The 19,459-nt window shown below is 36.5% G+C and overlaps 1 protein-coding gene across 3 annotated transcripts in view; it reads left to right on the plus strand.

Annotated features, from left to right (window-relative positions):
* Window positions 1-19,459, plus strand: part of LOC133649045 (neuroligin-3) — a 647,322-nt gene that overhangs the window by 375,176 nt on the left and 252,687 nt on the right. The window lies entirely within an intron of this gene.

Below are 19,459 nucleotides of genomic sequence, written 5' to 3' on the forward strand. Positions count from 1 at the left end.
GCTTTCCCTTTATAGTAAATGTTGTTTATCCCCAGGCTACCTTAATGCTTCCTCATGGTGATATACTGCATGTCCTTAATACTAAATGCAGCATGTGTGCTTAACCCAGACTTGCAATAAACATCCCTCATGGCCATAGTTGCCTAATACATCATTGAATTAAGGAGGAGCCCCATGCTTATAGGTAATTTCTGCTTTCGGCTTATTGGAACGAGGCAGCACTGTGGGATCCAGCCGAGAATGTCAACTTCCTGCTGCACCCTGCAGAGCCATGCAGAAGCTGCATCGTTCTTAACCTTGAATTATTCCATCCATCCGCACACTTACTCATCCAATTGAAGTAGTTTTTTTTCTTTTTTTTCTTGCATCCATTGTGTCATAAAGCTATGTTTACGTGCTGGTTAATATTCCAAATGAGAAATCCTAGCATTGCACATCCTTTGCTTGTAAACAAGCCGCTAACAAGGTAGTTGGGACACGCAAGGTTAGGAACAGAAGATGCTTTTACTGTTTATCACATGAAAGTAGACTGTGTTACAACAAACACCAATATGGTTATGTATGCAGATGACACAACTCTGTACAGTACTGCCTCTACCTTAAATGACCTAGAAAATAACTTAAATCAGGACCTGGAGAGAGTGTCACGCTGGGTAAATGATAGTAAACTTGTTGTGAATATTGACAAAACAAAAAGCATTCTTTTTGGATCCAGGCATATGCTTGTTGATGACCCTCAGCTTCATATTTCAATGTCAGATCTACAAACCCCGTTTCCATATGAGTTGGGGAATTGTGTTAGATGTAATTATAAACGGAATACAATGATTTGCAAATCCTTTTCAACCCATATTCAATTGAATGCACTACAAAGACAAGATATTTGATGTTCAAACTCATAAACTTTATTGTTTTTTTGCAAATAATAATTCACTTAGAATTTCATGGCTGCAACACGTGCCAAAGTAGTTGGGAAAGGGCATGTTCACCACTGTGTTACATCACCTTTTCTTTTAACAACGCTCAATAAACGATTGGGATCTGAGGAAACTAATTGTTGAAGCTTTGAAAGTGGAATTATTTCCCATTCTTGTTTTATGTAGAGCTTCAGTCGTTCAACAGTCCGGGGTCTGTTGTATTTTACGCTTCATAATGCGCCACACATTTTCGATGGGAGACAGGTCTGGACTGCAGGCGGGCCAGGAAAGTACCCGCACTCTTTTTTTACGAAGCCACGCTGTTGTAACACGTGCTGAATGTGGCTTGGCATTGTCTTGCTGAAATAAGCAGGGGCGTCCATGAAAAAGACGGCGCTTAGATGGCAGCATATGTTATTCCAAAACCTGTATGTACCTTTCAGCATTAATGGTGCCTTCACAGATGTGTAAGTTACCCATGCCTTGGGCACTAATACACCCCCATACCATCACAGATGCTGGCTTTTAAACTTTGTGTCGATAACTGTCTGGATGATTCGCTTCCCCTTTGGATGACACGATGTCGAATATTTCCAAAAACAATTTGAAATGTGGACTCGTCAGACCACAGAACACTTTTTCACTTTGCATGAGTCCATCTAAGATGATCTCGGGCCCAGAGAAGCCAGCTGCGTTTCTGGGTGTTGTTGATAAATGGCTTTCGCTTTGCAGAGTAGAGCTTTAACTTGCACTTACAGATGTAGCGACCAACTGTATTTAGTGACAGTGGTTTTCTGAAGTGTTCCTGAGCCCATGTGGTGATATCCTTTAGAGATTGATGTCGGTTTTTGATACAGTGCCGTCTGAGGGATCGAAGGTCACGGTCATTCAATGTTGGTTTCCGGCCATGCTGCTTACGTGCAGTGATTTCTCCAGATTCTCTGAACCTTTTGATGATATTATGGACCGTAGATGTTGAAATCCCTAAATTTCTTGCAATTGCACTTTGAGAAACGTTGTTCTTAAACTGTTTGACTATTTGCTCACGCAGTTGTGGACAAAGGGGTGTACCTCGCCCCATCCTTTCTTGCGAAAGACTGAGCATTTTTTGGGAAGCTGTTTTTATACCCAATCATGGCACCCACCTGTTCCCAATTAGCCTGCACACCTGTGGGATGTTCCAAATAAGTGTTTGATGAGCATTCCTCAACTTTATCAGTATGTATTGCCACCTTTCCCAACTTCTTTGTCACGTGTTGCTGGCATCAAATTCTAAAGTTCATGACTATTTGCAAAAAAAAAATGTTTATCAGTTTGAACATCAAATATGTTGTCTTTGTAGCATATTCAACTGAATATGGGTTGAAAATTATTTGCAAATCATGGTATTCCGTTTATATTTACATCTAACACAATTTCCCAACTCATATGGAAACAGGGTTTGTAACTATTGAGCAGGTTAAAAAAGCAAAACTGCTTGGTCTGCTATTAGACAGTCAACTGTCATGGTCCGATCATATTGATGGTATTTTAATGAAAATGAGAAGAGGTTTAGCCATGGTCAGGAAGTGCTCCACCTTCTTGACATCCTCAACAATGGGTCAAGTCATACAGTCCTTGGTTTTCTGTCATCTTCATTACTGTCCTATAATATGGTCCGCTCTGACTAAGTCTGACCTGAACAAACTTTTGCAACTTGTTCAGAACAGAGCGGCTAGACTGGTACTCAAATGTTCTTTGCGCACTAATATTTCATTTATGCATTCACGCCTGTCCTGGTTGTCTGTTAAACCAAAGATGCATTGTAGTCTCATTATGTTCTTTAGAACTATCATGTTAGATCAATCACCAGATTACTTTTACAAACAGTTTTTAAAATGACACTAGGAATGCCAGCAATGGCTATTAGGCACTTCCTACTCCCAGGACCAATCTCCTCAAACATACAGTTATGTATAGATGTATATCATTCTGGAATCGGTTGCCATCTCACATTAATCTCTCACAAAGTAAATTGTCATTCAAGACAGCTGTGAAGATACACCTATTACAGATGCCCACATGACGTGAATTTTTAATACTGGGTTTAACTAGCTTTTTTTATCTTATGTTGTATTTTTCCTTTGTATAATGTTTGGTAATGCATGTATTCTCTGTATTTTTTATTTTGTTTGCTCCTATATGGACCCCAGGAAGACTAGCAGTCGCTTTGGCGTCAGCTAATGGGGATCCATTCAATAAACAATAAAGTAGACGACAACAAATAAATCACCCTTGTATCAGATAAAGTGGAAGGTGTTGATGTTCTACACTGGTATATAATTTAATATATAATGCATATATTAAACTGGAAAATAGTCATTACTTAAAATGCTGTTTTGCACTGCCGTTTTTGCACCGGAAGGCTAAAGACTGACTGGATCAATTCTATCCTATTCCATTTAGACTGTACTTGAATCAGAGGGTATAATGCATATATTAAACTAGAAAATAGTCATCACTTATATAAATCATACTTAAAATGTTTGTTTTGCACTGCTGTTTTTGCACCGGAATGCTAAAGACTGACTGTATACATTCTATCCTATTCCATTTTGACTGTACTTGAATCAGAGGGTATAATGCATATATTCAACTCGAAAATAGTCATCACTTATTATAAATCATACTTAAAATGCTGTTTTGCACTGCTGTTTTTGCACCGGAAGGCTAAAAACTGAATCCTCTCCCATTCCATGTTGACTGTTCTTGAATGTATACTAGACCGTACTTATATTATTCACATGTAAAAAAAAATGCTAGTTGCACTGCTGTCTTTTTGCACCAGAAGAATAGTGATAGGACAATTATATTCGATTCCATAGCCGTATTTATATTATTCACATATATAATGCTATTTGCACTGCTGTTGTTGCACCTGCTGTTTTTTTGCTGTTTTTGCACCGGAAGGAAAGTGAGGGGACAATATGAGTGTACGCTATTTCATATCTTTATTTTTTACTCTCCTTGATATGTGAATACCTAAGTGTTTTTTGTTTATTGTGAGTGAACTGTGGTGCTGAATTTCCCCCAGGGATCAATAAAGTAATTTATATTCTATTCTATTCTATTCTATTCCAATAGGCAATGTTGTATCTTTTTTTAAATTTGTTGCAGACCAAAATCTATTTAAAGGGGCTCTTTTTCCCCACTAACAAACATTTTAAGAATTCATGATGTGTTTGCACACCCCATTTGCATTAATATTAATAATTACCTCGTTTTCAGCAGATGAATGATTGGTGTTTTCGTATTTAATTTTTACCATTAAAGCTGCTTTATTCCTACTCTATAATGCTACGCTTCATGTAGCATGTTATTATATTGCCGGTGCTTCGCCTCTGCGTCCTAGTAAAACAGGATATTACGTGATATTTTCTCCCGGTGAATGGGTGTGCACTACTGTGTGTGGCAGTGATGGGAAAAAATAGCCAGTAAAAGTTTTAAAGGTCCTTGGGAAGTTGGAAATGGGAAGCCAATACTCGTGTTCAGATTTAATGTAGTTTTATTTTATATGCAATTATACAATGATGGCACTAGATTATAATTCCTGAAGATGAAAAATGGTTGCATTATATAACCTCTTCCTCCTCCATTCCTTCTCTCCCTGTTTTATTCCCTTATTGTTTTCTGACTCTAGCCAAAATTGACAGAGTTGTCTCATTGCCAAGCAAACACAGCAAACTGGATGGAATTTAAAAAGCATCTGGAAGTAAATATATAATCAAATGGAATATTCAGTATAATCACATTAGCACACCTGCTTTCATGTGGTCTTGTACTAGATTTGTGTAAGGATGTTTCCCTGATGATAACATTCTGCATCTTGCTAAGAATACACGTGGGGTTTGATTTATTGCGAAATAATATGATGCCAAAATATGAAGTTTAAAACAATGTGCCGTTGCTCCTTTATTATCTCGAGAATTTATGTATACATACAGTATACATTTTTATATATATATATATATATATATATATATATATATATATATATATATATATATATATATATATATATATATATATATATATATATATATATATATACACTACCGTTCAAAAGTTTGGGGTCACATTGAAATGTCCTTATTTTTGAAGGAAAAGCACTGTACTTTTCAATGAAGATAACTTTAAATTAGTCTTAACTTTAAAGAAATACACTCTATACATTGCTAATGTGGTAAATGACTATTCTAGCTGCAAATGTCTGGTTTTTGGTGCAATATCTACATAGGTGTATAGAGGCCCATTTCCAGAAACTATCACTCCAGTGTTCTAATGGTACAATGTGTTTGCTCATTGGCTCAGAAGGCTAATTGATGATTAGAAAACCCTTGTGCAATCATGTTAACACATCTGAAAACAGTTTAGCTCGTTACAAAAGCTACAAAACTGACCTTCCTTTGAGCAGATTGAGTTTCTGGAGCATCACATTTGTGGGGTCATTTAAACGCTCAAAATGGCCAGAAAACGAGAACTTTCATCTGAAACTCGACAGTCTATTCTTGTTTTTTAGAAATGAAGGCTATTCCACAAAATTGTTTTGGGTGACCCCAAACTTTTGAACGGTAGTGTATATATATATATATATATATATATATATATATATATATATATATATATATATATATATATACTGTGTATATATATATATATATATATATATATATATATATATATATATATATATATATATATATATATATATATATGTATATATATATATATATATATATATATATATATATATATATATACACAGTATATATATATATATATATATATATATATATATATATATATATATATATATATATATATATATATATATATATATATATATATATATATATATATATATATATATATATTAGGGCTGTAAATCTTTGGGTGTCCCACGATTCGATTCAATATCGATTTTTGAGGTCACGATTCAATTCAAAATCGATTTTTTTTTTCAATTCAACACGATTCTTGATTCAAAAACGATTTTTTTCCCGATTCAAAAGGATTCTCTATTCATTCAATACATAGGATTTCAGCAGGATCTACCCCAGTCTGCTGACATGCAAGCAGAGTAGTAGATTTTTGTAAAAAGCTTTTATAATTGTAAAGGACAATGTTTTATCAACTGATTGCAATAATGTACATTTGTTTTAATTATTAAATGGACCAAAAATATGACTTATTTTATCTTTGTAAAAATATTGGACACAGTGTGTTGTCAAGCTTATGAGATGTGATGCAAGTGTAAGCCACTGTGACACTATTGTTCTTTTTTTTATTTTTATAAAAGTCTAATGATGTCAATGAGGGATTTTTAATCACTGCTATGTTGAAATTGTAACTAATATTGATACTGTTGTTGATAATATTCATTTTTGTTTCACTACTTTTGGTTTGTTCTGTGTCGTGTTTGTGTCTCCTCTCAATTGCTCTGTTTATTGCAGTTCTGAGTGTTGCTGGGTCGGGTTTGGTTTTGGAATTGGATTGCATTGTTATGGTATTGCTGTGTATTGTTTTGTGGAATTAATTAATAAAAAAATAAAAAATACAATTAAAAACAAAAATAAAAATTAAAAATAAAAAAATAAAAAAAAATCGATTTAAAAAAAAATGAGAATCGATTCTAAATCGCACAATGTGAGAAATCGCAATTCGAATTTGAATCGATTTTTTCCCACACCCTTAAAATATATATATATATATATATATATATATATATATATATATATATATATATATATATATATATATATATATAGTGTTGTCCCGATACCAATATTTTGGTACCGGTAACAAAATTATTTTGATACTTTTCGGTATATATATATATATATATATATATATATATATATATATATATATATATATATATATATATATATATATATATATATATATATATATATATATATATATATATATATATATATATATAAGTACTTTTCGATACTTTTCTAAATAAAGGGGACCACAAAAAATGGCATTATTGGCTTTATTTGAACAAAAAATCTTACAGTACTACTGAAAGCCACTACTACCGACCACACAGTCTGATAGTTTATATATCAATGATGAAATCTTAACATTGCAACACATGCCAATACGGCCGGGTTAGCTTACTAAAGTGCAATTTTAAATTTCGCGCGAAATATCCTGCTGAAAACGTCTCGGTATGATGACGCCTGCGTGTGAAGTCACGGATTGTAGAGGACATTTTGGGACAGCATTGTGGCCAGCTATTAAGTCGTCTGTTTTCATCGCAAAATTCCACAGTATTCTGGACATCTGTGTTGGTGAATCTTTTGCAATTTGTTCAATGAACAATGGAGACAGCAAAGAAGAAAGCTGTAGGTGGGAAGCGGTGTATTTTGGCCGGCTGCAGCAACACGAACACAGCCAATGTTTTATTGTTTACATTCCCGAAAGATGACAGTCCAGCTTTACCATTGGCCTGTGGAGAACTGGGACAACAGAGACTCTTACCAGGAGGACTTTGAGTTGGATATGCAGACGCGGTACCGTGAGTACGCAGATGCGGCTTCCAAACATTTGATCGCTTGCCCGTACGTGCGTGCCGCTATGTGCATGTCACGTACGTAACTTTGGGTAAATATATGTGCTGTATGAACTTTGGGGAGGTGAACGGTACTTTGGGCTGTGGGATTGAGTGTGTTGTGCAGGTGTTTGATTTGTATTGGCGGGTTATATGGACGGGAGGGGGGAGGTGTTTGTTATGCTGGATTAATTTGGGGCATATTAAATACAAGCCTGGTTGTGTTGTGGCTAATAGAGTATATATATGTCTTGTGTTTATTTACTGTTTTAGTCATTCCCAGCTGAATATCAGGTCCCACCCGCCTCTCACAGCATCTTCCCTATCTGAATCGCTCCCACTGCCCTTAAGTCCTTCACTCTGACTTTACTCATCCACAAATCTTTCATCCTCGCTCAAATTAATGGGGAAATCGTCGCTTTCTCGGTCCGAATCGCTCTCACTGCTGGTGGCCATGATTGTAAACAATGTGCAGATGTGAGTAGCTCCACAACCTGTGACGTCACGCGCATATCGTCTGCTACTTCCGGTACAGGCAAGGCTTTTTTTATCAGCGACCAAAAGTTGCGAACTTTATCGTCGATGTTCTCTACTAAATCCTTTCAGCAAAAATATGGCAATATCGCGGAATGATCAAGTATGACACATAGAATGGACCTGCTATCCCCGTTTAAATAAGAAAATCGCATTTCAGTAGGCCTTTAGAGATATGTTTCTTATTGCAAGTTTGTCCGGCGGACCGGTACTTTTCAGAGGCGGTATAGTACCGAATATGAGTCATTAGTAGCTATACTAATACCGGTATACAGTACAACCCTAAAAAAAAAAAAAAATATATATATATATATATATATATATATATATATATATATATATATATATATATATATATATATATATATATATATATATATGTCTTAATTAGATTATCCAAAAAATAGTGCTCGATACCGTGGTAGAGCATAATATGTATGTGTGGGAAAAAATCACAAGACTATTTCATCTCTACAGGCCTGTTTCATGAGGGCTTTCCTCAATCCTCAGGAGATTTTTTGGAAAAAATCTCCTGAGGATTGAGGAAACCCCTCATGAAACAGGCCTGTAGAGATGAAATAGTCTTGTGATATTATGTTGTTGAGATAGAATCAACAGTGCCGCTGCCGGTTCCAATTTACACACAATAGCATATAGTTGACCAAACTCTTTCATTCATTGGTTATTATGCCCAATGCCCAGCTCAGTGGCCTAGTGGTTAGAGTGTCCGCCCTGAAACTGGGAGGTTGTGAGTTCAAACCCCGGCCGAGTCATACCAAAGACTACAAAAAAATGGGACCCCGCTTGGCACTCGGCATCAAGGGTTGAAATTGGGGGTTAAATCACCAAAATGATTCCCGAGCGCGGCGTATGCTGCTGCTCACTGCTCCCCTCACCTCCCAGGGGGTGAACATGGGGATGGGTCAAATGCAGAGGACACATTTCACCACACCCAGTGTGTGTGTGTGACTGTCGTTGGGACTAATTACTATAGCTGCTACTCACCTTCACATTGCAATATTGTCTATTTCTGATTTTATGGTTTTTGTTGTTCAGGTTTTTCCATCACTTGTACCTCCATGCGTCACAACAAAAAAGCAATGCATCCTTATGGCGTCACACACAGCTCAAGACATGCGCGTGGGGCGGTTTTCCACGTCGGTGCGACCTCCGCAGCGCCACTTTAGAGAGGTATTATCACGCACAACTTCAGGAGCATTCGACTTTGGAGGTTGCGGCGTGAAGTCGGTCCAGTCTAACCGAATTCGGCCCTCGGGAGAATATGATCCGATATGACACCATGGGATACCGGCGCACTCACACGCAGGCTTTCTCTTCCTTGTGTGGCTCAGATGCGGGATAATGAGACCCCCGGTTAGAGAGGTAAATCAGGGATGACACTTTTGTTTTGGATATCCCTGTTGGTGTGTGTGTGTGTGTGTGTGTGTGTGTGTGTGTGTGTGTGTGTGTGTGTGTGTGTGTGTGTGTGTGTGTGTGTGTGTGTGTGTGTGTGTGTGTGTGTGTGTGTGTGTGTGTGTGTGTGTGTGTGTGTGTGTGTGTGTGTGTGTGTGTGTGTGTGCATCTAATGACAGTAATCCCACTCGCACTGTACACAGCCTGTCATGGCTGCGAACAGAGCGTAGACTTTTTTTTAATTTTTTTTATGTGGTGCACAGTCCTTTAGGTGGCAGGGTGACAACTTACTTGAGATGCTCCATGCACCTCCCGAAGCCTATTTAATAAGCTGGATCCTCCTATATCGTCCTAGCCCCGCGGCCTCTCTTTGATTGCCTGCTCCTCTGGCCTGGCCTTGCTGGCGTCTCCATGTGGGCGTGCCGATGGCGCCCGTCATTGGGTACATCCATCACAACCCACCCCCCTTTTCTGCCCAACTTGCCTGCACTGCAATAACTGAAATCTAAGTAAGATTAAATATCTCAAATAAGGGTGATATTTGCTAAATTTCTGTCTGATAAGATAATTCTTCTCACTAAGCAGATTTTATGTTAGAGTGTTTTACTTGTTTTAAGTGTTTTAGTCCTAAATGATCTCAGTAAGATATTACAGCTTGTTGCTGAGATTTGATGACCTATATTGAGTAAAACATGCTTGGAACTAGAATATGAACTGTTGCAAAGCTGTGTCATCAACACATCAACAGTAGAGATGTATGTATATATGCGTTAATATGTAATATCGGAAATTATCGGTATCGTTTTTTTTATTATCGGGATCGTTTTTTTCTGTTTTTTTGTTTTTTTTTAATTAAATCAACATAAAAAACACAAGATACACTTACAATTAGTGCACCAACCCAAAAAACCTCCCTCCCCCATTTACACTCATTCACACAAAAGGGTTGTTTCTTTCTGTTATTAATATTCTGGTTCCTACATTATATATCAATATATATCAATACAGTCTGCAAGGGATACAGTCCGTAAGCACACATGATTGTGCGTGCTGCTGGTCCACTAATAGTACTAACCTTTAACAGTTAATTTTACTAATTTTCATTCATTACTAGTTTCTATGTAACTGTTTTTATATTGTTGTACTTTCTTTTTTATTCAAGAAAATGTTTTTAATTTATTTATCTTATTTTACAATTTTTTTTAAAAAGGACCTTATCTTCACCATACCTGGTTGTCCAAATTAGGCATAATAATGTGTTAATTCCACGACTGCATATATCGGTTGATATTGTTATCGGTTGATATCGGTATCTGTAATTAAAGAGTTGGACAATATCGGAATATCGGATATCGGCAAAAAGCCATTATCGGACATCCCTACTCACAAGTATAAAACTACTTTTTTAAAGTAATCATTTCTTATTTCAAGCATGAAAAAAGAAATCATGATTTTGACACAATTATGTCAGCCAAAATGTCTTTGCTGTTTTATTTTCAATGAAACAATAGAAAACAGGTACTCATAAAGTAGTACAGTTGGCACAGTACAGTAAACTGTCAGTTAATATTTCAACATTTGACATTTCAAACAATTTTGAACAGAAATAGTTCATGCACATTCAGATAAATTCCTCAAAATTACAATTAAAAAAATTCCGGCCGGGGGCCGGGCTGTATATAATTGACTGAAAGAGCACGCACTTGGCGCGATAATGTCATGTTATCGATGGAAAAATGCATTTTTAGACAATATGATTTGCCTGAGCGGCTAGGAGACCCCGAGAGTAACAAGCGCTTGCCTTGTTGCTTTTCCATTAAGAACAATAAACTAGTTTTTAGTATAAGTTTGCTGGTTTCAAGAAATATCATTATGTCAAACATAATGATATTTCTTGAAACCAGCAAACTTATACTAAAAAGGTAATCAAAAAGGTTAACCAACGAACGAGATTTCTCTACAGAATTTCCTCTCTGGTCAACAAAAGCACCTTGAGGATTCTGGCGGGAACTCTCGTTCAACCCTTTTTCGATTACGCATGCACCTCCTGGTACCCTAGCACCTCCAAAACCCTCAAATCTATACTCCAAACATCTCAGAACAAGCTAGTCAGGTTACTTCTAGACCTCCACCCCAGATCCCACCTCACTCCTACCCACTTCTCCAAAGTGGGCTGGCTCAAGGTGGAGGACAGAGTTAAACAACTTGCACTGAGCCTAGTCTATAAAATCCACTACACCTCCCTGATACCGAAGTACATGTCAAACTACTTCCTTAACGTAAATGACCGCCATAACCACAACACCAGGGGGAGCTCCACTAACCACGTTAAACCCAGATTCCGAACTAACAAAGGTCTTAACTCATTCTCTTTCTATGCCACATCAATGTGGAATGCGCTCCCAACAGGTATAAAAGAAAGGGCATCTCTATCCTCCTTCAAAACCGCAATAAAAGTTCACCTCCAGGCAGCTACAACCCTAAACTAACACCCTCCCCGGATTGCTAATAATCAAATGTAAACAATCAAATGCAGATACTTTTTCTTTTTCTTATGCCTTCTGATCTCTCTCTCTCTCTCTCTCTCTCTCTCTCTCTCTCTCTCTCTCTCTCTCTCTCTCTCTCTCTCTCTCTCTATGTCCACTACTTGATGTCCATATCCTACCCCCCACCCCCTCCACACCCCTGATTGTAAATAATGTAAATAATTCAATGTGATTATCTTGTGTGATGACTGTATTATGATGATAGTATATATGATAGTATATATCTGTATCATGAATCAATTTAAGTGGACCCCGACTTAAACAAGTTGAAAAACTTATTCGGGTGTTACCATTTAGTGGTCAATTGTACGGAATATGTACTTCACTGTGCAACCTACTAATAAAAGTCTCAATCAATCAGTCAAGATAATGGCACTAGCATTTACTTCATTTAAGAATATTTTTCAACATATTAAGCAAAAAGGTCTCTTTTTTTTTCTACCAAGAAAAGTGCACTTGTTATTAGTGAGAATATACTTATTTTAAGGTATTTTTGGGGTTCATTGAGGTTAGCTAATTTTACTTGTTTTGGAAAGTCTGACAAGCCAAATTTTCTTGTTCCATTGGCAGATAATTTAATTTAATAAAAAACTCCAAATTTTTGTTGTTTTTTTTCTTGTTTTTGAACACTGACTTTTTGCAGTGTGGACATCCTCTCGTGAGGGCTGATATATATATATATATATATATATATATATATTTTCAGACCCAGGTTCCTGCCCTGCCTCCTCCATCTAATCCCCTCTTCGCTGCACCCATCTGTCTCCCTGCCTTCGCCGACAGTAAAAGCGTGCGAGGGCCACACGCTTCCTCGCCACGTGTCCCTCCTTCCCTTCGTCTCTGCCGCGTCTCACCGTTAATAAGATGGCCTCCCTATACAATCGAGCCGCACTTGGGAGGCAGGAATGGTCATTAAAAATGTCGCCTCCCTCGGCAGGACAGCTTTTTTTTTTTTTTTGACCAGCTTGTTAAATGTCGATCAACAGTTGTTTTCCCACCGCGGGGGAGCTACGGTATGTGTCCGTCATCCGTTCCCCCCCCCCAACCCTGGCTTCAATACAAAATAGCAGCTGAGGAAGTTCTGACGCAAGGACATTAGCCAGTGCTGATGATTATCTATCTGGCATGGCGCTGGCACTAATTGAACATGCAAATGTGCTGTTCTCTCCTATCTCCTCATTATCATTAGGATATTTCACAAGGTTTATCTTCTAATGAGCACGGCGAGAGCCTACGACATATTAATAAATGCAGAACCTATACAGCTAGGTCCACACTGCAAAAAGTCAGTGTTCAAAAACAAGAAGAAAAAAAAAAATACAAAAATTAGGGGTATTTTATTTGAACTAAGCAAAATTATCTGCCAATAGAAGAAGAAAATTTGACTTGTCAAGACTTTCCAAAACAAGTAAAATTAGCTAACCTCAATGAACCCAAAAATACCTTTAAAAAAATATATTCTCACTAATAACAAGTGCACTTTTCTTGGTAGAAAAAAAAGAGACCTTTTTGCTCAATATGTTGAAAAATATTCTTAAATGAAGTAAATGCTAGTGCCATTATCTTGACATAATGATATGCGCTCAGCATTACATTTCTTGAAACGAGCAAACTTATACTAAAAACTAGTTTATTGTTCTTAATGGAAAAGCAACAAGGCAACCGCTTGTTACTCTCGGGGTCTCCTAGCCGCTCAGGCAAATCATATGGTCTAAAAATGCATTTTTCCATCGATAACATGACATCATCGCGCCAAGTGCGTGCTCTTTCAGTCAATTAGTGCGCATATATACAGCCAAATCAACCAAATCAGTTTTAATTGTAATTTTGAAGAATTCATCTAAATGTGCATGAAATATTTCTGTTCAAAATTGTTTGAAATGTCACATGTTAAATGTTTAAATATTATCTGTCAGTTTACTGTACTGTGCCAACTGTACTACTTTATGACTACGTATTTTCTATTGTTTCATCGAAAATAAAACAGCAAAGTCCATTTGGCTGTCATCTGTTTTAATTATGAGACACAGTCGTGTCAAAATCATGATTTTTTTTTGTTCATGCTTGAAATAAGAAATGATTACTTTAAAAAAGTAGTTTTATACTTGTGAGTGTTGATGACACAGCTTTGCAACAGTTGATATTCTAGTCTTAAGCATGTTTCACTCAGTAAAGGTCATCAAATCTCAGCAACAAGCTGCAATATCTTACTGAGATCATTTAGGACCAAAACCCTTAAAACAAGTAAAACACTCTAACATAAAATCTGCTTAGTGAGAAGAATTATCTTATCAGACAGAAAATAAGCAAATATCACCCTTATTTGAGATATTTATTCTTACTTAGATTTCAGTTTTTGCAGTGCAGAATAGGGTTGTGCGGTATACCGGTATTAGTATAGTACCGCGATACTAATGAATCATTTTCACGTCTCGTCATTGCTGGTTTACGAGCAGAGGAGCATGTTCGGCGGCACACAATCACTGAGTACTTACCAGCAGACACAGTGTGTAGACAAAAAAGGGAGAACGGACGCATTTTGGCTTAAAAACTAACGATAAAGGTGAAGCTCTAACACTGAAACGTCCTCAGGAAGAGGTGCTTTAAGACAGTGGTCCCCAACCTTTTTGTAGCTGCGGACCGGTCAACGCTTGAAAATTTGTCCCACGGACCGGGGGGGTAGATTATTTGATTTTTATTTTTTTTTGTCATAAAGAAATACAATCATGTGTGCTTACGGAGTGTATCCCTACAGACTGTATTGATCTATATTGATATATAATGTATATATTGTGTTTTTTATGTTGATTTAATTTTTAAAAATTTTTTAATTTTTAATTTATTTATTTATTTATTTTTATTATTTCTTGTGCGGCCCGGTACCAATCGGTCAACGGACCGGTACCGGGCCACGGCCCGGTGGTTGGGGACCACTGCTTTAAGACATGGCTAGCTAGCTAGCGGCTAACGTCCATCCGACGTCGGCAGTGTTTTAGCTACTTGTAAATCCCCAATTCTGGTCTCCACGGTGACAAATAAAGTAAGCTTCTTACAAGTATCATCCCTGCAGGACGAGGAATAGCTAAACATGCTGCACTACACACCGTAGCTCACCGGCGTCAAAATGTAAACACATTGCATGGGTGGATCTTCACCTAACATCCACTGTAATGATACCAAGTACAGGCAGGTATGTAGTCGATACTACTATAATTACGTCGATATTTTTTGGCATCATAACTAGAGATGTCAGATAATATCGGCCTGCCGATATTATTGGCGGATAAATGCTTTAAAATGTAAAATCGGAAATTATCGGTATCGGTTTTTTTATTATCGGTATCTGGTTTTTAAAAAAATATTTATTTTTAATTAAATCAACATAAAAAACACAAGATACACTTACAATTAGTGCACCAACCCAAAAAACCTCCCTCCCCCATTTACACTCATTCACACTCATTCACACAAATGGGTTGTTTCTTTCTGTTATTAATATTCTGGTTCCTACATTATATATCAATATAGATCAATACAGTCTGCAGGGGATACAGTCCGTAAGCACACATGATTGTGGGTGCTGCTGGTCCACTAATAGTACTAACCTTTAACAGTTAATTTTACTCATTTTCATTCATTGCTAGTTTCTATGTAACTGTTTTTATATTGTTTTACTTTTCTTTTTTTTCAAGAAAATGTTTTTGATTCATTTATCTTATTGTATTATTATTTTTAAAAAGGACCTAATCTTCACCATAACTGGTTGTCCAAATTAGGCATAATAATGTGTTGATTCCACGACTGTATATATCGGTATCGGTTGATATCGGTATCGGTAATTAAAAGTTGGACAATGTGGGAATATCGGATATCGGCAAAAAAGCCATTATCGGACATACCTAATCATTACATCTTCTTTCGTTTTTAAAAATGTATATTATGTTTATAAACTCAGGAAATATGTCCCTGGACACATGAGGACTTTGAATATGACCAATGTATGATCCTGTAACGACTTGGTATTGGATTGATACCCAAGTTTGTGGTATCATCCAAAACTAATGCAAAGCATCCAAACAACAGAAGAATAAGTGATTATTACATTTTAACAGAAGTGTAGATAGAACATGTTAAAAGAGCAAGTAAGCAGATATTAACAGTAAATGAACAAGTAGATTAATAATTAATTTTCTACCACTTGTCCTTAATAATGTTGACAAAATAATAGAATGATAAATGACACAATATGTTACTGCATGTCAGCAGACAAATTAGGAGCCTTTGTTTGTTTATTTACTACTAAAAGACTAGTTTATTTTATTTATTTAAGGACTTAACTGCAATAAGAAACATATAAAATATAGAATATATATACATACACTATCGTTCAAAAGTTTGGGGTCACATTGAAATGTCCTTATTTTGAAGGAAAAGCACTGTACTTTTCAATGAAGATAACTTTAAACTAGTCTTAACTTTAAAGAAATACACTCTATACATTGCTAATGTGGTAAATGACTATTCTAGCTGCAAATGTCTGGTTTTTGGTGCAATATCTACATACGTATATAGAGGCCATTTCAGCAACTATCACTCCAGTGTTCTAATGGTACAATGTGTTTGCTCATTGGCTCAGAAGGCTAATTGATGATTAGAAAAGCCTTGTGCAATCATGTTCACACATCTGAAAACAGTTTAGCTCGTTACAGAAGCTACAAAACTGACCTTCCTTTGAGCAGATTGAGTTTCTGGAGCATCACATTTGTGGGGTCAATTAAACGCTCAAAATGGCCAGAAAAAGAGAACTTTCATCTGAAACTCGACAGTCTATTCTTGTTCTTAGAAATGAAGGCTACTCCACAAAATTGTTTGGGTGACCCCAAATAAAGCCAATAATGCAATTTTTTGTAGTCATCTTTATTTAGAAAAGTACCAAAAAGTACAGCAAAGTATCGAAATAATTTTAGTACCGGCATCGGTACCAAAATATTGGTATCGTTACAACACTAGTCAGAAGTATTTAGGCACAATTTGTAATGCATGTGTTAAAAATGATTGTTTACAATTCTTTTGGCAACAGTAAATGCCATATGTTTAAATTAAAGCTGAAAGTCAATTACAATGAATCACAAGTTAATAGTTTATTCAAAAGCCACACAAAAAACGTTGTCATTGTGCAAAATCGTGTTTTTCAGACCATAGGACGCACCAGATTATAAAGTGCACTGCCCATGAGCGGGTCTATTCATGTCTATTTTCATACCAAAGGCCCACCGAGTATGAGGAGCATTGAAAGTGTCATTATGATTTTTTTTGTCTACATGGAAAACACTTCCTTGTGGTCTACGTAGCATGTAATTGTGGTTCTTTGGTCAAAATGTGAATAGATCATGTTTTACAGACCATCTTCCGGCTGCTTTCTGACCGTCTTTTCAAGATGCGATCTTCAACCCTCCTCGTCATCTTTGTTGTGCCGGGAGTTTTTAGCACTTCCATAGCGAGTCTACTGACAGATATAAGTTAGAACTGTACGCTACTTTATATTAGAAATGGCAACAGGGGGAGGATGAATGCCCCACAACAAAAGGATGGAGAATAAGAAGGAGTTTATTGACTACGGCAAATTACAATGGCGGAAGCACACACATTTTCAGGACATATGCAGATCCAAATAGACAACAGAGGTACCAATAGGTAAGAAAAGTTGGTTTTGCATAATAGTTTGGTTTTTTTGTTAGGTTTTTTTTCCTGTCTAGCTATTCAGGGAAATCATATAGTTGACTGTAGATGCCCATATTGGCTGTACAAATTTACTTTACAAAAGAAAAGTGTGGGATACTTCTCTTCTTGCCTTATTTGTATTTGACTTTATTAAATGGATTTTTTTTTCTTTTTTTTTCCTTTCTCGGTCGTAGGATTACTTTCCCATGTTGTTTTGTTGAATCTTGCGCTAATTACAGATTTGATTTGTATATATTCTAGGAATTTATTAGGATTGATTGCATATTGTGTTATTAAACTTTTAAAAGAGATAAAACTGTTTGCATTGATGATATCCCCAAGACATCTGACTCCTTTATCATACCATGTTGGAAAGTTCAATGGCTTCTTGTTTAAAAGAAAATCAGGATTATTCCAAATAGGCGTAAATTGACAGGGAGTGAGCGGGGATCCAGTTATTTCAAAAACTCCCACCAAGCTGTTAAGGTAGTGCGTATATTAATACTTTTGAAGCAGTTGTGTTTTCGGAGAATTTGGTTAATAAAGGGCAAGTTAGAAATGGGATCTCCTGGCTAAGTGATTGTTCAATTTCTAACCATAAACTATTTAATAAAGTGGGATTGGTCCATTTTAATATATATTGTAGTTTATTTGCAAGGAAGTAATATGAAAAGTTTGGGAGTTCTAGACCCCCGTATTCTTTGGGTTTTTGTAAAGTTTTAGGCGATTCGTGCTGGTTTACTCTTCCAAAGAAACTGATTGATGTGTGAGTCTGGTGATTTAAACCAGATTTGAGAAGTTTTGGTTGGAATCATTGAAAAGAGATAATCAACCCTAGGCAAGACCATCATTTTCACGGTAGAAACCCTTCCCATAAGTGAGATATTAAATGGATTTATATTATTATTTGGTGCAGCCGGGCAGAGCAGGAGGGGATAGAAAGAGAAAAAAAGGAAGACAAAGGGGGAAATCGCGGGGGACAAGAGGGGAATAAGACAGAGAGACAACAACATCAGCAAACACAACAACAATAACAACAACAACAACAATAACAGAACAACATCAGCAAATAAGATATGTATAAATATGATGGTAAAAGTGAGAGGATGGAGAATAAGAAATAGCTTTTTGACTACGGCGGATTACAATGGCGCAAATTTTCGGGACATATGCAGATCCAAATAGATAACAGAGGTACCAATAGGTAAGAAATGTTGGTTTTGCATTAAACAAAACGCCAGATAATATGTCTTCTAATAGATGCCATTTTGGGGTCCTTATCCACACACCATCATAATAACCGTATGTTGAAGCACAGTACATCTGACTATGGTAGCCGTCATGCGCCGACAATCCCCGGCTCCATAGCTTACCAAAGTTGTACTAAAACATTTTGACAGATTTTTGACCGTGTGTAATGTTCTGTATTCTCAATGAAACATCAACGTTTTGGGCTTGCTTGCTTACCAGTACTTGCTAGCGTCATTTTGTTAACAGGGGGCGTCAACCTGCAGTCCACACGAATCTCTTATGTGTGACTGCCATCTACTGGTCACACTTATGATTATACCATGTACCCAATGGAAGTGTTTCAAGGTCAGTCAGCACAACCAGAATTAATACGTACATTTTTAAAACATACAATTTAAAAAAAAGAAAGAAAGATTTTAAGTGTGCCCTAAAGTCTAGACAATACGGTATTTTGTACCCCGCATTATAAGATAGAT

This window comes from Entelurus aequoreus, linkage group LG04, assembly GCF_033978785.1.
Source record: "Entelurus aequoreus isolate RoL-2023_Sb linkage group LG04, RoL_Eaeq_v1.1, whole genome shotgun sequence".
NCBI lineage: Eukaryota > Metazoa > Chordata > Actinopteri > Syngnathiformes > Syngnathidae > Entelurus > Entelurus aequoreus.